The sequence below is a fragment of the Scyliorhinus torazame genome, chromosome 13, assembly GCF_047496885.1.
Source record: "Scyliorhinus torazame isolate Kashiwa2021f chromosome 13, sScyTor2.1, whole genome shotgun sequence".
NCBI lineage: Eukaryota > Metazoa > Chordata > Chondrichthyes > Carcharhiniformes > Scyliorhinidae > Scyliorhinus > Scyliorhinus torazame.
Window position 1 is genome coordinate 25351152 of NC_092719.1, and position 17532 is coordinate 25368683.

Sequence of the window (17532 nt, forward strand, 5' to 3'; positions counted from 1 at the left end):
ATTGTGGCTGAGTACAATTCTGCTGCTGCTGATGGGCCACAGCGCCTCATGGCTGCCCAGTCTTGAGTTGCTAGATCTGTTTGAAGTCTATATCATTTAGCACGCTGGTGGTGCCACATAACACGATGGAGGGTATCCTCAATGTGAAGGCGGGACTTTGTCTCCACAAGGACTGTGAGGTGGTCACTTCTGCAATACTGTCATTGACATGCATCTGCGTCCGGCAGGTTGGTGAGGATGAGGTCAAGTATGTTGGTTCCCTCATCACCTGCTGCAGTCCCAGTCTAGCAGTTTGTCCTTTAGAACCCGGCCAGCTCGGACATTGAAGTCCCCCACCCAGAGCATATTCTGCACCCTGGCCATCCTCAGTGCTTCCTCCAAGTGGTGTTCAACATGGAGGAGTGCTGAAGTGGGGGGTACGTGGTAATCAGCAGGAAGTTTCCTTGCCCATGTTTCACCTGAAGCTATGAGACGACATGGGGTCCAGAGTCAATGTTGAGGTCAACTCCCTCTCGACTCTGGGACATACCCAGGTCTGGGATATTGTCTGAAAGGTATGATTCTGTGAGTATGACTACGTCAGGCTGTTGCTTCACTAGTCTGTGAGACAGCTCTCCCACTTTGGCACAAGCCCCCAGATGTTAGTAAGGAGGACTTTGCAGGGTCGCCAGGGCTGGGTTTGCGGTTGTCATTTCCGGTGCCTAATTCAATTGCCGGGTCATCCGAATTCATTCCTTTTTCGTGTTTCCGTAGCGGTCGAATTCAACTGAGTGGCTTGCGAGGCCATTTCAGAGGGCATTTAAGACAACTACTTAGCTGTGTGTCTGGAGTCACATGTAAGTCCCGAAAGGACATTAGTGGACCAGATCGGGTTTTACCACAATCGATAATGGTTTCATGGTCACCATTAGACTTTTAATTCCAGATACTTTTTATTGAGTTTAAATTCCATCACCTACCAGGGTGGGATTCGAACCCAAGGCCCCCGAACATTATCCTGGGTCCCTGGATTACTAATCCAGTGACAATACCTCTATGCCACCACCTCCTCCTGTTTCTGTTCTGACGTCCCTTCATAAAACTTAGGAGATAATGCCAACACTGACCAGTTTTCATTTAATTTCATTTTTTTGTGTCTTTAGGTAATCTTGCACGTGATGTGAAGTACAAGAAGAAAAAAAATCAAAAATGCTCCAGGTCGACAGAATCTGTTGCAATGCATGAAAGAGATCACTGGACAACTGGATAGGACTGCTGCAATCCTGCTCATCCCAGGGCACTGACACCTGATAGCAGGTAACAGCTAAAAGGAGAAGGCAAAAGAACACTGCTCCCTTTCTTTATCAAGGCATCTTCTTCAAGGACTGACGCCCTCAATACCCCGCTGAATTGCTTACCTGTCTCAACCCTCCAGCCACTTTTTAACTCGTCCAAACATCACAGCCAATGCCTTTACATTCAGTACAACACTTTCATCAGCCTATCCCCCATAAAGCATCCCATCCCCCACACCCAGTCCCCTATTCTCATCCCCCACACTCTCACCAAACTATCCTCCACACGGACCCACATTTCCAATCCCTTCTCCAGTACCACATTCCCATCCCGAACACTTGTCTGGCACTCCCATTCCGCACAGTCAGTCTGCAACAAAAAAAAAGAATCAGGCCTTGTTAAACTAATGTGACAAGTTGGCACGAATCAGCAGCCTCGCCGGGCCCGACCTGGTGTGGGGACGAGGCTGTTGAATCTCGCAAGAGGCCTGCATCGAGATTCTCGATGTTCGAAACGATTTGTGAGATTCAATGGAACCCTACGGTGCATCGCAATCTGGAGCTTGCTCTCGTTGGGCGAGATCCAGGCATGCATATTTAAATGAGGCCTTAGGTAAATGAGCCAATTCACCCGGGGCCCGGGATTCACCAGCCTCGCCAACGAGGTCTCAACCGGGCACCTCGGGGGGGTCGCGCTGTGACGTTGGCCCCCGGGTGGTGGGAGGAAGGGCAGGGTGGTATTTTGGCAGTCCCCTTGACACCTGGGCACTTTGGCACTGCCACCCTGGCATTGCCAGGGTGCCCAGGTGGAACTGCCAGGCTGGCTGGAACACTGTCAGGGTGTCAGGCAGGCAGTGCCCAGGTACCAGGTTGCCCTTGCCAGGGGTCAGGCCTGGTGGTCCTTGCCAATAAGAGGTGGGGCGAGCAGAAGCTCGTGTAGCCCGGAAGAGCTAAGTTGGATGGGGGGGGGGGATCCTGAAGCCATGGTGAGGGCAGAGAAGGAGGCCGAAAGATCGAGGCCATCTTTAGTCTTCCTGGACTGGCGAATGACTTAAAGAGTGCCCTCGATGGGGAGTTCATCAACCCTTCTGCCAATGGAAACAATTTTTCTCATTTACTTAATCCCCTCATGATGTTGAATGTCTCTATTCATATGTTAATATGAAAGTATTTTTATTTACAGATGTATGAAAACAAGAAGCTGAGAAAAAAGAGATTGAAATGAACGCTAGCAACAGAGACAATGGACATTTGGATCATTCATTGCTACAGGGGAGATCGTTACATAAGGTGAGTCGGGAATACGAATCTAGTGTGTTCAAGTGCAACAAGGGTTGGACTGAAAGAGTCCCCAAGGATCATCGGCGACTCTCCCCTTTTGAGAGAGGGCTGACTGGTGATGATTTGACCTGAGGGTCACCACACCACAGGGAAGGGGCAAAGTTGAGAAGGCGGGGCCTTCATCGATAACTTCAGCTACTATGTGAATTGAACCCACGGTGTTGGCAATGGCTGACATCACAATCCAGCCAAGTTAGCGAACCGAGCCCAAGGATTATATCAGAACCGAGTCGGTATAATTATCCAGGAGTATTTTTCAATCTGGGGCTCTTTGCTATAGAAGAAGACGGAGACCTAATAAAATTATGTAACCATTTGACAGGGTAGATGTGTCCACTTGTGGAGGCGTGTAAATTTAAAGGTGATAAATGTAAGATAATCACCAATATATCCATGAGGGAACTCGGGAGATATCCATTTCTCCAGAGAGTGGCTGGAATATGGAACTCACTGCCAGAAGGACTAGGTAAGGCAAAGAGCATTTAAGGGGAATCTAGACAAGCACATAGGGGGACAATAGTCGAATAATATGTTGATTGATTAGATAAAGAAGAATGGGAGAATATTCACGTGGAATATACCGGCATCACGGCCTCTTGGGGCAAATGGCCTGTTTCCGCATTGTCAAAATGTTCGGCGCGATTCTCCGATTCCGAGGCTATGTCCGGAGGATGCGTAGATTTTGGTGCAAAAAGGGATTCTCCAGCCGACCGCCGAAGGCGATTTCAGTGCCGGCAATCGGAGAATCCCGCCCTAAGTGTTGACACCAACGCAGAATCTGTGGACTTTCACGACAGAAAAGCTGGTGCCACACTTTGACCGACTCTGCTGCTGTTAAGGGGCTAGCACCAGTGTCGCGTGGAACACAATCAATTTGAATGAGAATCGGTGCCAGATTCGCCGGCCTCGCAGCTGCGACCAACCAAATGACCTGGGGGTGCCAACAGTCCTCATGGTTCAGATGGGGGTTTATTTGCCCCAACATGTGATGGATTTCACTGCTGCTGATACGAAGGGAGGAGCAGCCAGATGCAAGCCCATAGGTCACTCTGACGCTGGGAGGGCCTCACCGGCCATCAATCCAAGGAAGGGGGCTGTAGATGTCGGAGAAGGAGACCTCGGGTTTACTGGGCCCTCATGTCATTCCTGGAGCTGTCTGAGACCATGTGCCGCTGAAGACTCCATCTGCACAAAGAGAGGTGTAGACCTGCCACCATTCTCTGTGGCCGTGAAGGTCATGGCAGCCCTGAACCTCTTTTGCCGCTGGCTCATTCCAGGGCTCGGCCGAGGATTTCTGTGGGATATCTCAATCATCAGCCCACAAGTGCGTCCCAGAGGTCACAGATGGTCTGTATGCTCGGGCATCTGACTTCATCCACTTTGACCTCGACCCAGGGCCACCAAGATGGCTGGGCTGCAGGTTTTGTCGCCATCGCTGGGATGCCTCAGGTCCAGGGGACGATAGATGGGACATGGGTAGCATCAGGGAGTGCCCTTCATCAATCCTTGAATGTCCAATTAGTCTGCAACCACTGGATGAACATCATGCAAGTGTGCGCGCGTTTCCCTGCGAGCACGCATGCCAGCTTCATTCTGAAGCATTTGCATATCCCCGGGGTCTTCAAGGACCACCCCAGTCTGCTGGCATGGCTTGTGGGGGTCAAGGGCTACCCACCCGTTGAGGTCATGGCTGATGATGCCAGTCCAGAAGCCCGAGCCTGAGGTGGGTTCCCATTACAATGAGATTCACGGCAGCACGGTGGCGCAGTGGGTTAGCCCTGCTGCCTCTCGGCGCTGAGGTCCCAGGTTCGATCCTGGTTCTGGGTCGCTGTCTGTGTGGAGTTTGCACAGTCTCCCGTGTTTGCGTGGGTTTCGCCCCCCACAACCCATAGATGTGCAGGGTAGGTGGATTGGCCACGCTAAATTGCCCCTTCATGGGGTGATGGGGAGTGGCCGCGGTGATGTGGAATGGCTGTGGGTGATGGTGGATTGACGGGGAGTGACTGGGGAGTGACCGGGGTGACGGGGAGAGACCGGGAGTGACCAGGGAGTGACCGGGGTGACGGGGAGAGACCGGGGGTGACGGGGAGTGACAGGGAGTGACGGGGAGTGACGGGGGTGATGGGGAGTGACCGGGGGTGACGGGGAGTGACAGGGAGTGACCGGGGAGTGACCGGGGTGACGGGGAGTGGCCGCGGGTGATGGGGAGTGACCGGAGGTGATGGGGAGTGACCGGGGGTGATGGGGAGAGACCGGGGTGACGGGGAGTGACGGGGGTGACAGGGAGTGGCCGGGGGTGACGGGGAGTGGCCGGGGGTGACGGGGAGTGGCCGTGGGTGACCGGGGAGTGACCGGGGTGACGGGGAGTGGCCGGGGGTGACAGGGAGTAGCCGGGGGTGACAGGGAGAGACCGGGGTGACGGGGAGAGACCGGGGTGACGGGGAGTGGCCGGAGGTGACAGGGAGTGACCGGGGAGTGACGGGAAGTGGCCGGGGGTGACGGGGAGTGGCCGGGGAGTGACGGGGAGTGGCCGGGGGTGACGGGGAGTGGCCGGGGGTGACAGGGAGAGACCGGGGTGACGGGGAGTGGCCGGGGGTGACGGAGAGTGACGGGGGGTGACGGGGAGTGACCGGGGTGACGGGGAGTGGCCGGGGGTGACAGGGAGAGACCGGGGTGACGGGGGGTGACAGGGAGTGACCGGGGGTGACAGGGAGTGACGGGGAGTGACCGGAGTGACGGGGAGTGGCCGGGGGTGACGGGGAGAGACCGGGGGTGACGGGGAGTGACCTGGGTGACGGGGAGTGGCCGGGGGTGACGGGGAGTGACGGGGGTGACAGGGAGTGACGGGGAGTGGCCGGGGGTGACGGGAAGTGACCGGGGGTGACGGGGAGTGACCGGGGGTGACGGGGAGAGGCCGGGGTGACAGGGAGTGGCCGGGGTGACAGGGAGTGGCCGGGGGTGACAGGGAGTGACGGGGAGTGACGGGGAGTAACGGGGAGTGGCCGGGGAGTGACCAGGGTGATGGGGGGTGACGGGGAGTGGCCGGGGAGTGACGGGGAGTGACGGTGAGTGACCGGGGAGTGACGGGGAGTGGCCGGGGAGTGGCCGGGGGTGACGGGGAGGGCCGGGGGTGACGGGGAGTGGCCGGGGGTGACGGGGAGTGGCCGGGGGTGACCGGGGAGTGATAGGAATGACAGGGAGTGACCGGGGAGTGACCGGGGGTGACGGGGAGTGACCGGAGTGACGGGGAGTGGCCGGGGGTGACGGGGAGAGACCGGGGGTGACGGGGAGTGACCTGGGTGACGGGGAGTGGCCGGGGGTGACGGGGAGTGACGGGGGTGACAGGGAGTGACGGGGAGTGGCCGGGGGTGACGGGAAGTGACCGGGGGTGACGGGGAGTGACCGGGGGTGACGGGGAGAGGCCGGGGTGACGGGGAGTGGCCGGGGTGACAGGGAGTGGCCGGGGGTGACAGGGAGTGACGGGGAGTGACGGGGAGTAACGGGGAGTGGCCGGGGAGTGACCAGGGTGATGGGGGGTGACGGGGAGTGGCCGGGGAGTGACGGGGAGTGACGGTGAGTGACCGGGGAGTGACGGGGAGTGGCCGGGGAGTGGCCGGGGGTGACGGGGAGGGCCGGGGGTGACGGGGAGTGGCCGGGGGTGACGGGGAGTGGCCGGGGGTGACCGGGGAGTGATAGGAATGACAGGGAGTGACCGGGGAGTGACCGGGGGTGACGGGGAGTGACCGGAGTGACGGGGAGTGGCCGGGGGTGACAGGGAGAGACCGGGGGTGACGCGGAGTGGCCGGGGGTGACGGGGAGAGACCGGGGTGACGGGGAGTGGCCCGGGGTGACGGGGAGTGACGGGGAGTGACCGGGGAGTGGCCGGGGGTGACGGGGAGTGGCCGGGGGTGACGGGGAGAGACCGGGGTGACGGGGAGTGACCGGGGGTGACGGGGAGAGACCGGGCATGACGGGGAGTGACCGGGGGTGACGGGGTGTGGCCGGGGGTGACGGGGAGGTACCGGGGGTGACGGGGAGAGACCGGGGTGATGGGGAGTGACCGGGGGTGACGGGGAGTGGCCGGGGGTGACGGGGAGAGACCGGGGTGATGGGGAGTGACGGGGTGTGACCGGGGGTGACGGGGAGTGACGGAGAGTGACCGGGGAGTGACGGGGAGTGACGGGGAGCGGCCGGGGGTGACGGGGAGTGACGGGGGTGACGGGGAGTGACGGGAGGTGACGGGGAGTGACGGGGGTGACGGGGAGAGACCGGGGGTGACGGGGAGTGACGGGGAGCGACCGGGGTGACGGGGAGAGACCGGGGGTGACGGGGAGTGGCCGGGGGTGACAGGGAGAGACCGGGGTGACGGGGAGTGGCCGGGGGTGACGGAGAGTGGCCGGGGGTGACAGGGAGAGACCGGGGTGACGGGGAGTGGCCGGGGGTGACGGGGAGTGGCCGGGGGTGACGGGGAGTGACCGGGGGTGACAGGGAGTGGCCGGGGGTGACGGGGAGTGACGGGGGTTGACGGGGAGTGACGGGGGGTGATGGGGAGTGGCCGCGGTGATGGGGAATGGCTGTGGGTGATGGGGAGTGACGGGGAGTGACTGGGGAGTGACCGGGGTGACGGGGAGAGACCGGGAGTGACCAGGGAGTGACCGGGGTGACGGGGAGAGACCGGGGGTGACGGGGAGTGACAGGGAGTGACGGGGAGTGACGGGGGTGATGGGGAGTGACCGGGGGTGACGGGGAGTGACAGGGAGTGACCGAGGAGTGACCGGGGTGACGGGGAGTGGCCGCGGGTGATGGGGAGTGACCGGAGGTGATGGGGAGTGACCGGGGGTGATGGGGAGAGACCGGGGTGACGGGGAGTGACGGGGGTGACAGGGAGTGGCCGGGGGTGACAGGGAGTGACGGGGCTGACAGGGAGTGGCCGGGGAGTGGCCGGGAGTGACGGGGTGACGGGGAGTGGCCGGGGTGACAGGGAGTGACGGGGGTGACCGGGCGTGACAGGGAGTGACGGGGGTGACGGGGGTGGGACGTGGGTGACAGGGCGTGACAGGGAGTGACGGGGGTGACGGGGAGTGACGGGGGTGACAGGGCGTGACAGGGAGTGACGGGGGTGACGGGGAGTGACGGGGAGTGACGGGGAGTGACGGGGGGGTGACGGGGAGTGACGGGGGTGACAGGGCGTGACAGGGAGTGACGGGGGTGACGGGGAGTGACGGAGGTGACAGGGCGTGACGGGGGTGACGGGGAGCGACGGGGGGGTGACGGGGGTGACAGGGCGTGACAGGGCGTGACAGGGATTGACGGGGAGTGACGGGGGTGACGGGGGGTGACGGGGAGCGACGGGGAGTGACAGGGAGTGACGGGGAGTGACGGGGACTGACGGGGGGTGACGGGGGTGACAGGGAGTGACGGGGTTGACGGGGAGTGACGGGGGGTGACGGGGGTGACAGGGCGTGACAGGGATTGACGGGGAGTGACGGGGGTGACGGGGAGTGACGGGGGTGACGGGGAGTGACAGGGAGTGACGGGGTTGACGGGGAGTGACGGGGTTGACGGGGAGTGACGGGGAGTGACGGGGAGTGGCCGCGGGTGATGAGGAGTGATGGGGGTTGACGGGGAGTGACGGGGGGTGATGGGGAGTGGCCGCGGGTGTTGGGGAGGGACCGGGAGTGACCGGGGTGACGGGGAGAGACCGGGGGTGACGGGGATTGACAGGGAGTGACGGGGAGTGACGGGGGTGATGGGGAGTGACCGGGGGTGACGGGGAGTGACAGGGAGTGACAGGGAGTGACCGGGGAGTAACGGGGGCTGACGGGGAGCGGCGGGGAGTGGCCGGGTGTGACGGGGAGTGACGGGGAGTGACGGGGAGTAACGTGGGGTGACGGGGAGTGACGGGGGGGTGACGGGGGTTGACGGGGAGTGACGGGGGTTGACGGGGAGTGACGGGGGTTGACGGGGAGTGGCCGCGGGTGATGAGGAGTGATGGGGGTTGACGGGGAGTGACGGGGGGTGATGGGGAGTGGCCGCGGGTGTTGGGGAGGGACCGGGAGTGACCGGGGTGACGGGGAGAGACCGGGGGTGACGGGGATTGACAGGGAGTGACGGGGAGTGACGGGGGTGATGGGGAGTGACCGGGGGTGACGGGGAGTGACAGGGAGTGACAGGGAGTGACCGGGGAGTAACGGGGGCTGACGGGGAGTGGCGGGGAGTGGCCGGGTGTGACGGGGAGTGACGGGGAGTGACGGGGAGTAACGTGGGGTGACGGGGAGTGACGGGGGGGTGACGGGGAGTGGCGGGGAGTGACGGGGGTTGACGGGGAGTGACGGGGGTTGACGGGGAGTGGCCGCAGGTGATGAGGAGTGACGGGGGTTGACGGGGGTTAACGGGGAGTGACGGGGGGTGATGGGGACTGGCCGGGGTGATGGGGAGTGGCCGCGGGTGATGGGGAGTGACTGGGGAGTGACCGGGGTGACGGGGAGGGACCGGGAGTGACCGGGGTGACGGGGAGAGACCGGGGGTGACGGGGAGTGACAGGGAGTGACGGGGAGTGACGGGGGTGATGGGGAGTGACCGGGGGTGACGGGGAGTGACAGGGAGTGACCGGGGAGTGACCGGGGTGACGGGGAGTGGCCGCGGGTGATGGGGAGTGACCGGAGGTGATGGGGAGTGACCGGGGGTGATGGGGAGAGACCGGGGTGACGGGGAGTGACGGGGGTGACAGGGAGTAGCCGGGGGTGACGGGGAGTGAGCGGGGGTGATTGGGAGTGACGGGGGTTGAGGGGGGTGACGGGGGTTGACGGGGAGTGACGGGGGGTGATGGGGAGTGGCCGCGGTGATGGGGAATGGCTGTGGGTGATGGGGAGAGACCGGGGTGACGGGGAGTGACGGGGGTGACAGGGAGTGGCCGGGGGTGACAGGGAGTGACGGGGCTGACAGGGAGTGGCCGGGGAGTGGCCGGGAGTGACGGGGAGTGACCGGGAGTGACGGGGAGTGACGGGGAGTGGCCGGGGGTGACGTGGAGTGACGGGGCTGACAGGGAGTGGCCGGGGAGTGGCCGGGGGTGACGGGGAGTGATGGGGAGTGATGGGGGTGACGGGGAGTGGCCGGGGATGACGGGGAGTGGCCGGGGGTGACGGGGAGTGACGGGAAGTGACCGGGGGTGACGGGGAGTGACGGGGAGTGACCGGGGAGTGACCGGGGTGACGGGGAGTGACGGGGAGTGACTGGGGAGTGACCGGGGTGACGGGGAGAGACCGGGAGTGACCAGGGAGTGACCGGGGTGACGGGGAGAGACCGGGGGTGACGGGGAGTGACAGGGAGTGACGGGGAGTGACGGGGGTGATGGGGAGTGACCGGGGGTGACGGGGAGTGACAGGGAGTGACCGGGGAGTGACCGGGGTGACGGGGAGTGGCCGCGGGTGATGGGGAGTGACCGGAGGTGATGGGGAGTGACCGGGGGTGATGGGGAGAGACCGGGGTGACGGGGAGTGACGGGGGTGACAGGGAGTGGCCGGGGGTGACAGGGAGTGACGGGGCTGACAGGGAGTGGCCGGGGAGTGGCCGGGAGTGACGGGAGTGACCGGGAGTGACGGGGAGTGACGGGGAGTGGCCGGGGGTGACGGGGAGTGACGGGGCTGACAGGGAGTGGCCGGGGAGTGGCCGGGGGTGACGGGGAGTGATGGGGAGTGATGGGGGTGACGGGGAGTGGCCGGGGATGACGGGGAGTGGCCGGGGGTGACGGGGAGTGACGGGAAGTGACCGGGGGTGACAGGGAGTGACGGGGAGTGACCGGGGTGACGGGGAGTGGCCGCGGGTGATGGGGAGTGACCGGAGGTGATGGGGAGTGACCGGGGGTGATGGGGAGAGACCGGGGTGACGGGGAGTGACGGGGGTGACAGGGAGTGGCCGGGGGTGACAGGGAGTGACGGGGCTGACAGGGAGTGGCCGGGGAGTGGCCGGGAGTGACGGGGAGTGACCGGGAGTGACGGGGAGTGACGGGGAGTGGCCGGGGGTGACGGGGAGTGACGGGGCTGACAGGGAGTGGCTGGGGAGTGGCCGGGGGTGACGGGGAGTGATGGGGAGTGATGGGGGGGACGGGGAGTGGCCGGGGATGACGGGGAGTGGTCGGGGGTGACGGGGAGTGACGGGAAGTGACCGGGGGTGACAGGGAGTGACGGGGAGTGACGGGGTGCGGCCGGGGGTGACAGGGTGTGACGGGGTGACAGGGAGTGGCCGGGGATGACAGGGAGTGGCCGGGGGTGATGGGGAGTGGCCGGGGGTGACGGGGAGTGGCCGGGGGTGACGGGGAGTGACGGGGGTGACGGGGAGTGACGGGGAGTGACCGGGGGTGACGGGGAGTGACGGGAGTGGCCGGGGGTTACGGGGAGTGACGGGGGTGACAGGGAGTGGCCGTGTGTGGCGGCGAGTGGCCGGGGGTGACGGGGAGTGACGGGGGTGACAGGGCGTGACAGGGAGTGACGGGGAGTGACAGGGAATGACAGGGAATGACGGGGAGTGACGGGGGTGACAGGGCGTGACAGGGAGTGACGGGGGGTGCCGGGGAGTGACGGGGAGTGACCGGGGAGTGGCCGGGGGTGACGGGGAGTGGCCGGGGGTGACGGGGAGAGACCGGGGTGACGGGGAGTGACCGGGGGTGACGGGGAGAGACCGGGCATGACGGGGAGTGACCGGGGGTGACGGGGTGTGGCCGGGGGTGACGGGGAGTTACCGGGGGTGACGGGGAGAGACCGGGGTGATGGGGAGTGACCGGGGGTGACGGGGAGAGACCGGGCATGACGGGGAGTGACCGGGGGTGACGGGGTGTGGCCGGGGGTGACGGGGAGAGACCGGGCATGACGGGGAGAGACCGGGGTGACGGGGAGTGACCGGGGGTGACGGGGAGAGACCGGGCATGACGGGGAGTGACCGGGGGTGACGGGGTGTGGCCGGGGGTGACGGGGAGTGACGGGGGTGACAGGGAGTGGCCGGGGGTGACAGGGAGTGACGGGGCTGACAGGGAGTGGCCGGGGAGTGGCCGGGAGTGACGGGGAGTGACCGGGAGTGACGGGGAGTGACGGGGAGTGGCCGGGGGTGACGTGGAGTGACGGGGCTGACAGGGAGTGGCCGGGGAGTGGCCGGGGGTGACGGGGAGTGATGGGGAGTGATGGGGGTGACGGGGAGTGGCCGGGGATGACGGGGAGTGGCCGGGGGTGACGGGGAGTGACGGGAAGTGACCGGGGGTGACGGGGAGTGACGGGGAGTGACCGGGGAGTGACCGGGGTGACGGGGAGTGACGGGGAGTGACTGGGGAGTGACCGGGGTGACGGGGAGAGACCGGGAGTGACCAGGGAGTGACCGGGGTGACGGGGAGAGACCGGGGGTGACGGGGAGTGACAGGGAGTGACGGGGAGTGACGGGGGTGATGGGGAGTGACCGGGGGTGACGGGGAGTGACAGGGGGTGACCGGGGAGTGACCGGGGTGACGGGGAGTGGCCGCGGGTGATGGGGAGTGACCGGAGGTGATGGGGAGTGACCGGGGGTGATGGGGAGAGACCGGGGTGACGGGGAGTGACGGGGGTGACAGGGAGTGGCCGGGGGTGACAGGGAGTGACGGGGCTGACAGGGAGTGGCCGGGGAGTGGCCGGGAGTGACGGGAGTGACCGGGAGTGACGGGGAGTGACGGGGAGTGGCCGGGGGTGACGGGGAGTGACGGGGCTGACAGGGAGTGGCCGGGGAGTGGCCGGGGGTGACGGGGAGTGATGGGGGTGACGGGGAGTGGCCGGGGATGACGGGGAGTGACGGGGGTGACGGGGAGTGACGGGAAGTGACCGGGGGTGACAGGGAGTGACGGGGAGTGACCGGGGTGACGGGGAGTGGCCGCGGGTGATGGGGAGTGACCGGAGGTGATGGGGAGTGACCGGGGGTGATGGGGAGAGACCGGGGTGACGGGGAGTGACGGGGGTGACAGGGAGTGGCCGGGGGTGACAGGGAGTGACGGGGCTGACAGGGAGTGGCCGGGGAGTGGCCGGGAGTGACGGGGAGTGACCGGGAGTGACGGGGAGTGACGGGGAGTGGCCGGGGGTGACGGGGAGTGACGGGGCTGACAGGGAGTGGCCGGGGAGTGGCCGGGGGTGACGGGGAGTGATGGGGAGTGATGGGGGTGACGGGGAGTGGCCGGGGATGACGGGGAGTGGTCGGGGGTGACGGGGAGTGACGGGAAGTGACCGGGGGTGACAGGGAGTGACGGGGAGTGACGGGGTGCGGCCGGGGGTGACAGGGTGTGACGGGGTGACAGGGAGTGGCCGGGGATGACAGGGAGTGGCCGGGGGTGATGGGGAGTGGCCGGGGGTGACGGGGAGTGGCCGGGGGTGACGGGGAGTGACGGGGGTGACGGGGAGTGACGGGGAGTGACCGGGGGTGACGGGGAGTGACGGGAGTGGCCGGGGGTTACGGGGAGTGACGGGGGTGACAGGGAGTGGCCGTGTGTGGCGGCGAGTGGCCGGGGGTGACGGGGAGTGACGGGGGTGACAGGGCGTGACAGGGAGTGACGGGGAGTGACAGGGAATGACAGGGAATGACGGGGAGTGACGGGGGTGACAGGGCGTGACAGGGAGTGACGGGGGGTGCCGGGGAGTGACGGGGAGTGACCGGGGAGTGGCCGGGGGTGACGGGGAGTGGCCGGGGGTGACGGGGAGAGACCGGGGTGACGGGGAGTGACCGGGGGTGACGGGGAGAGACCGGGCATGACGGGGAGTGACCGGGGGTGACGGGGTGTGGCCGGGGGTGACGGGGAGTTACCGGGGGTGACGGGGAGAGACCGGGGTGATGGGGAGTGACCGGGGGTGACGGGGAGAGACCGGGCATGACGGGGAGTGACCGGGGGTGACGGGGTGTGGCCGGGGGTGACGGGGAGAGACCGGGCATGACGGGGAGAGACCGGGGTGACGGGGAGTGACCGGGGGTGACGGGGAGAGACCGGGCATGACGGGGAGTGACCGGGGGTGACGGGGTGTGGCCGGGGGTGACGGGGAGTTACCGGGGGTGACGGGGAGTGGCCGGGGGTGACGGGGAGTGACCGGGGGTGACGGGGAGTGGCCGGGGGTGACGGGGAGAGACCGGGGGTGACGGGGAGTGACGGAGAGTGACCGGGGAGTGACGGGGAGTGACGGGGAGTGGCCGGGGGTGACGGGGAGTGACGGGGGTGACGGGGAGTGACGGGGAGTGACGGGGGGTGACGGGGAGTGACGGGGGTGACGGGGAGAGACCGGGGGTGACGGGGAGTGACGGGGAGTGACCGGGGTGACGGGGAGAGACCGGGGGTGACGGGGAGTGGCCGGGGGTGACAGGGAGAGACCGGGGTGACGGGGAGTGGCCGGGGGTGACGGGGAGTGACCGGGGGTGACAGGGAGTGGCCGGGGGTGACGGGGAGTGACGGGGGTGACGGTGAGTGGCTGGGGGTGACGGTGAGTGAGCGGGGGTGACTGGGGGTGACGGGGAGTGACGGGGTGACAGGGCGTGACAGGGAGTGACGGGGAGTGACGGGGGGTGACGGGGGTGACAGGGCGTGACAGGGAGTGACGGGGAGTGACGGGGGGTGACGGGGGTGACAGGGCGTGACAGGGAATGACAGGGAATGACGGGGAGTGACGGGGGAGACAGGGCGTGACGGGGGTGACGGGGAGTGACGGGGGTGACAGGGCGAGACCGGGGAGATGGGGAGTGACGGGAGTGACAGGGTGTGACGGGGAGTGACGGGGAGTGACGGGGAGTGGCCGGGGGTGACGGGGAGTGACAGGGAGTGACGGGGAGTGACCGGGAGTGACGGTGAGTGACGGGGAGTGGCCGGGGGTGACGGGGAGTGACGGGGCTGACAGGGAGTGGCCGGGGAGTGGCCGGGGGTGACGGGGAGTGACGGGGAGTGATGGGGGTGACAGGGAGTGACGGGAAGTGACCGGGGGTGACAGGGAGTGACGGGGAGTGACGGGGTGTGGCCGGGGGTGACGGGGAGTGGCCGGGGGTGACGGGGAGTGACGGGAAGTGACCGGGGGGTGACAGGGAGTGACGGGGAGTGACGGGGTGTGGCCGGGGGTGACGGGGTGTGACGGGGTGACAGGGAGTGGCCGGGGATGACAGGGAGTGGCCGGGGGTGACGGGGAGTGGCCGGGGGTGACGGGGAGTGGCCGGGGGTGACGGGGAGTGGCCGGGGTTGATGGGGAGTGACGGGGTGACGGGGAGTGACGGGGAGTGACCGGGGGTGACGGGGAGTGACGGGAGTGGCCGGGGGTGACGGGGAGTGACGGGGGTGACAGGGAGTGGCCGGGGAGTGGCCGGGGGTGACAGGGAGAGACCGGGGTGACGGGGAGTGACCGGGGAGTGACGGGGTTGACAGGGAGAGACCGGGGTGACGGGGAGTGGCCGGGGGTGACAGGGAGTGACGGGGAGTGACGGGGGTGACAGGGAGAGACCGGGGTGACGGGGAGTGACGGGGAGTGACCGGGGTGACAGGGAGAGACCAGGGGTGACGGGGAGTGACGGGGAGTGGCCGGGAGTGACGGGGAGTGACGGGGAGTGGCCGGGGGTGACGGGGAGTGGCCGGGGGTGACGGGGAGTGACAGGGAGTGGCCGGGGAGTGACGGGGAGTGGCCGGGGGTGACGGGGAGTGACAGGGAGTGGCCGGGGAGTGACGGGGAGTGGCCGGGGGTGACGGGGAGTGGCCGGGGGTGACGGGGAGTGACAGGAATGACAGGGAGTGACCGGGGAGTGGCCGGGGGTGATGGGGAGTGACGGGGAGTGGCGGGGAGTGACGGGGAGTGACGGGGAGTGACGGGGAGTGACGGGGAGTGACCGGGGAGTGACGGGGAGTGACCGGGGAGTGACGGGGAGTGGCGGGGAGTGACGGGGAGTGACGGGGAGTGACGGGGAGTGACCGGGGAGTGACCGGGGAGTGACGGGGAGTGACCGGGGAGTGACGGGGAGTGGCGGGGAGTGACGGGGAGTGGCCGGGGGTGACGGGGAGTGACGGGGAGTGACCGGAGTGACGGGGGTGACGGTGAGTGGCCGGGGGTGACAGGGAGTGACGGGGAGTGGCCGGGGGTGACCGGGGGTGACGGGGAGTGACCGGAGTGACGGGGAGTGACCGGGGGTGACGGGGAGTGACAGGGAGTGGCCGGGGGTGACGGGGAGTGATGGGGAGTGGCCGGGGGTGACCGGGGGTGACGGGGAGTGACCGGATTGACGGGGAGTGACGGGGAGTGACGGGGGATGACGGGGGGTGACAGAGCGAGACCGGGGTGACGGGGAGTGACGGGGGTGACAGGGAGTGACGGGGAGTGACGGGGAGTGACGGGGGTGACGGGGAGTGGCCGGGGGTGACGGGGAGTGACAGGGAGTGACGGGGAGTGACCGGGAGTGACGGGGAGTGACGGGGAGTGGCCGGGGGTGACGGGGAGTGACGGGGAGTGGCCGGGGGTGATGGGGAGTGACCGGGGGTGACGGGGAGTGGCCGGGGGTGACCGGGGTGTGATGGGAATGACAGGGAGTGACCGGGGAGTGGCCAGGGGTGATGGGGAGTGACCGGGGGTGACGGGGAGTGGCCGGGGAGTGACCGGGGAGTGATGGGGAGTGGCGGGGAGTGACGGGGAGTGGCCGGGGGTGACGGGGAGTGACGGGGAGTAACCGGAGTGACGGGGGTGACGGTGAGTGGCCGGGGGTGATGGGGAGTGACGGGGAGTGGCCGGGGGTGACCGGGGGTGACGGGGAGTGACCGGAGTGACGGGGAGTGACCGGGGGTGACGGGGAGTGACCGGAGCTGACGGGGAGTGACGGGGAGTGACGGGGAGTGGCCGGGGGTGACGGGGAGTGATGGGGAGTGGCCGGGGGTGACCGGGGGTGACGGGGAGTGACCGGATTGACGGGGAGTGACGGGGCTGATAGGGAGTGGCCGGGGAGTGGCCGGGGGTGACGGGGAGTGACGGGGAGTGATGGGGGTGACGGGGAGTGGCCGGGGATGACGGGGAGTGGCCGGGGGTGACGGGGAGTGACGGGAAGTGACCGGGGGTGACAGGGAGTGACGGGGAGTGACGGGGTGTGGCCGGGGGTGACGGGGTGTGACGGGGTGACAGGGAGTGGCCGGGGATGACAGGGAGTGGCCGGGGGTGACGGGGAGTGGCCGGGGGTGACGGGGAGTGGCCGGGGGTGACGGGGAGTGACGGGGGTGACGGGGAGTGACGGGGAGTGACCGGGGGTGACGGGGAGTGACGGGAGTGGCCGGGGGTGACGGGGAGTGACGGGGGTGACAGGGAGTGGCCGTGTGTGGCGGCGAGTGGCCGGGGGTGACAGGGAGAGACCGGGGTGACGGGGAGTGACCGGGGAGTGACGGGGTTGACAGGGAGAGACCGGGGTGACGGGGAGTGGCCGGGGGTGACGGGGAGTGACGGGGAGTGACGGGGGTGACAGGGAGAGACCGGGGTGACGGGGAGTGACGGGGAGTGACCGGGGTGACAGGGAGAGACCGGGGGTGACGGGGAGTGACGGGGAGTGGCCGGGGGTGACGGGGAGTGACGGGGAGTGGCCGGGGGTGACGGGGAGTGGCCGGGGGTGACGGGGAGTGGCCGGGGGTGACGGGGAGTGACAGGAATGACAGGGAGTGACCGGGGAGTGGCCGGGGGTGACGGGGAGTGGCGGGGAGTGACGGGGAGTGGCCGGGGGTGACGGGGAGTGACGGGGAGTGACTGGAGTGACGGGGGTGACGGTGAGTGGCCGGGGGTGACGGGGAGTGACGGGGAGTGGCCGGGGGTGACCGGGGGTGACGGGGAGTGACCGGAGTGACCGGGGGTGACGGGGAGTGACCGGGGGTGACGGGGAGTGACGGGGAATGACGGGGAGTGGCCGGGGGTGACGGGGAGTGATG

At 67.0% G+C, this 17532-nt stretch overlaps 1 long non-coding RNA gene across 1 annotated transcript in view; it reads left to right on the plus strand.

The window, feature by feature from the left end:
- LOC140387668 (uncharacterized) overlaps positions 1–17532 on the plus strand; it is a 138191-nt gene that overhangs the window by 97759 nt on the left and 22900 nt on the right. Inside the window, exons 2-3 of the long non-coding RNA XR_011933935.1 lie at positions 1143–1296; positions 2458–2564. This is a non-coding gene — a long non-coding RNA (uncharacterized lncRNA). The remainder of the gene's footprint in view (positions 1–1142; positions 1297–2457; positions 2565–17532) is intronic.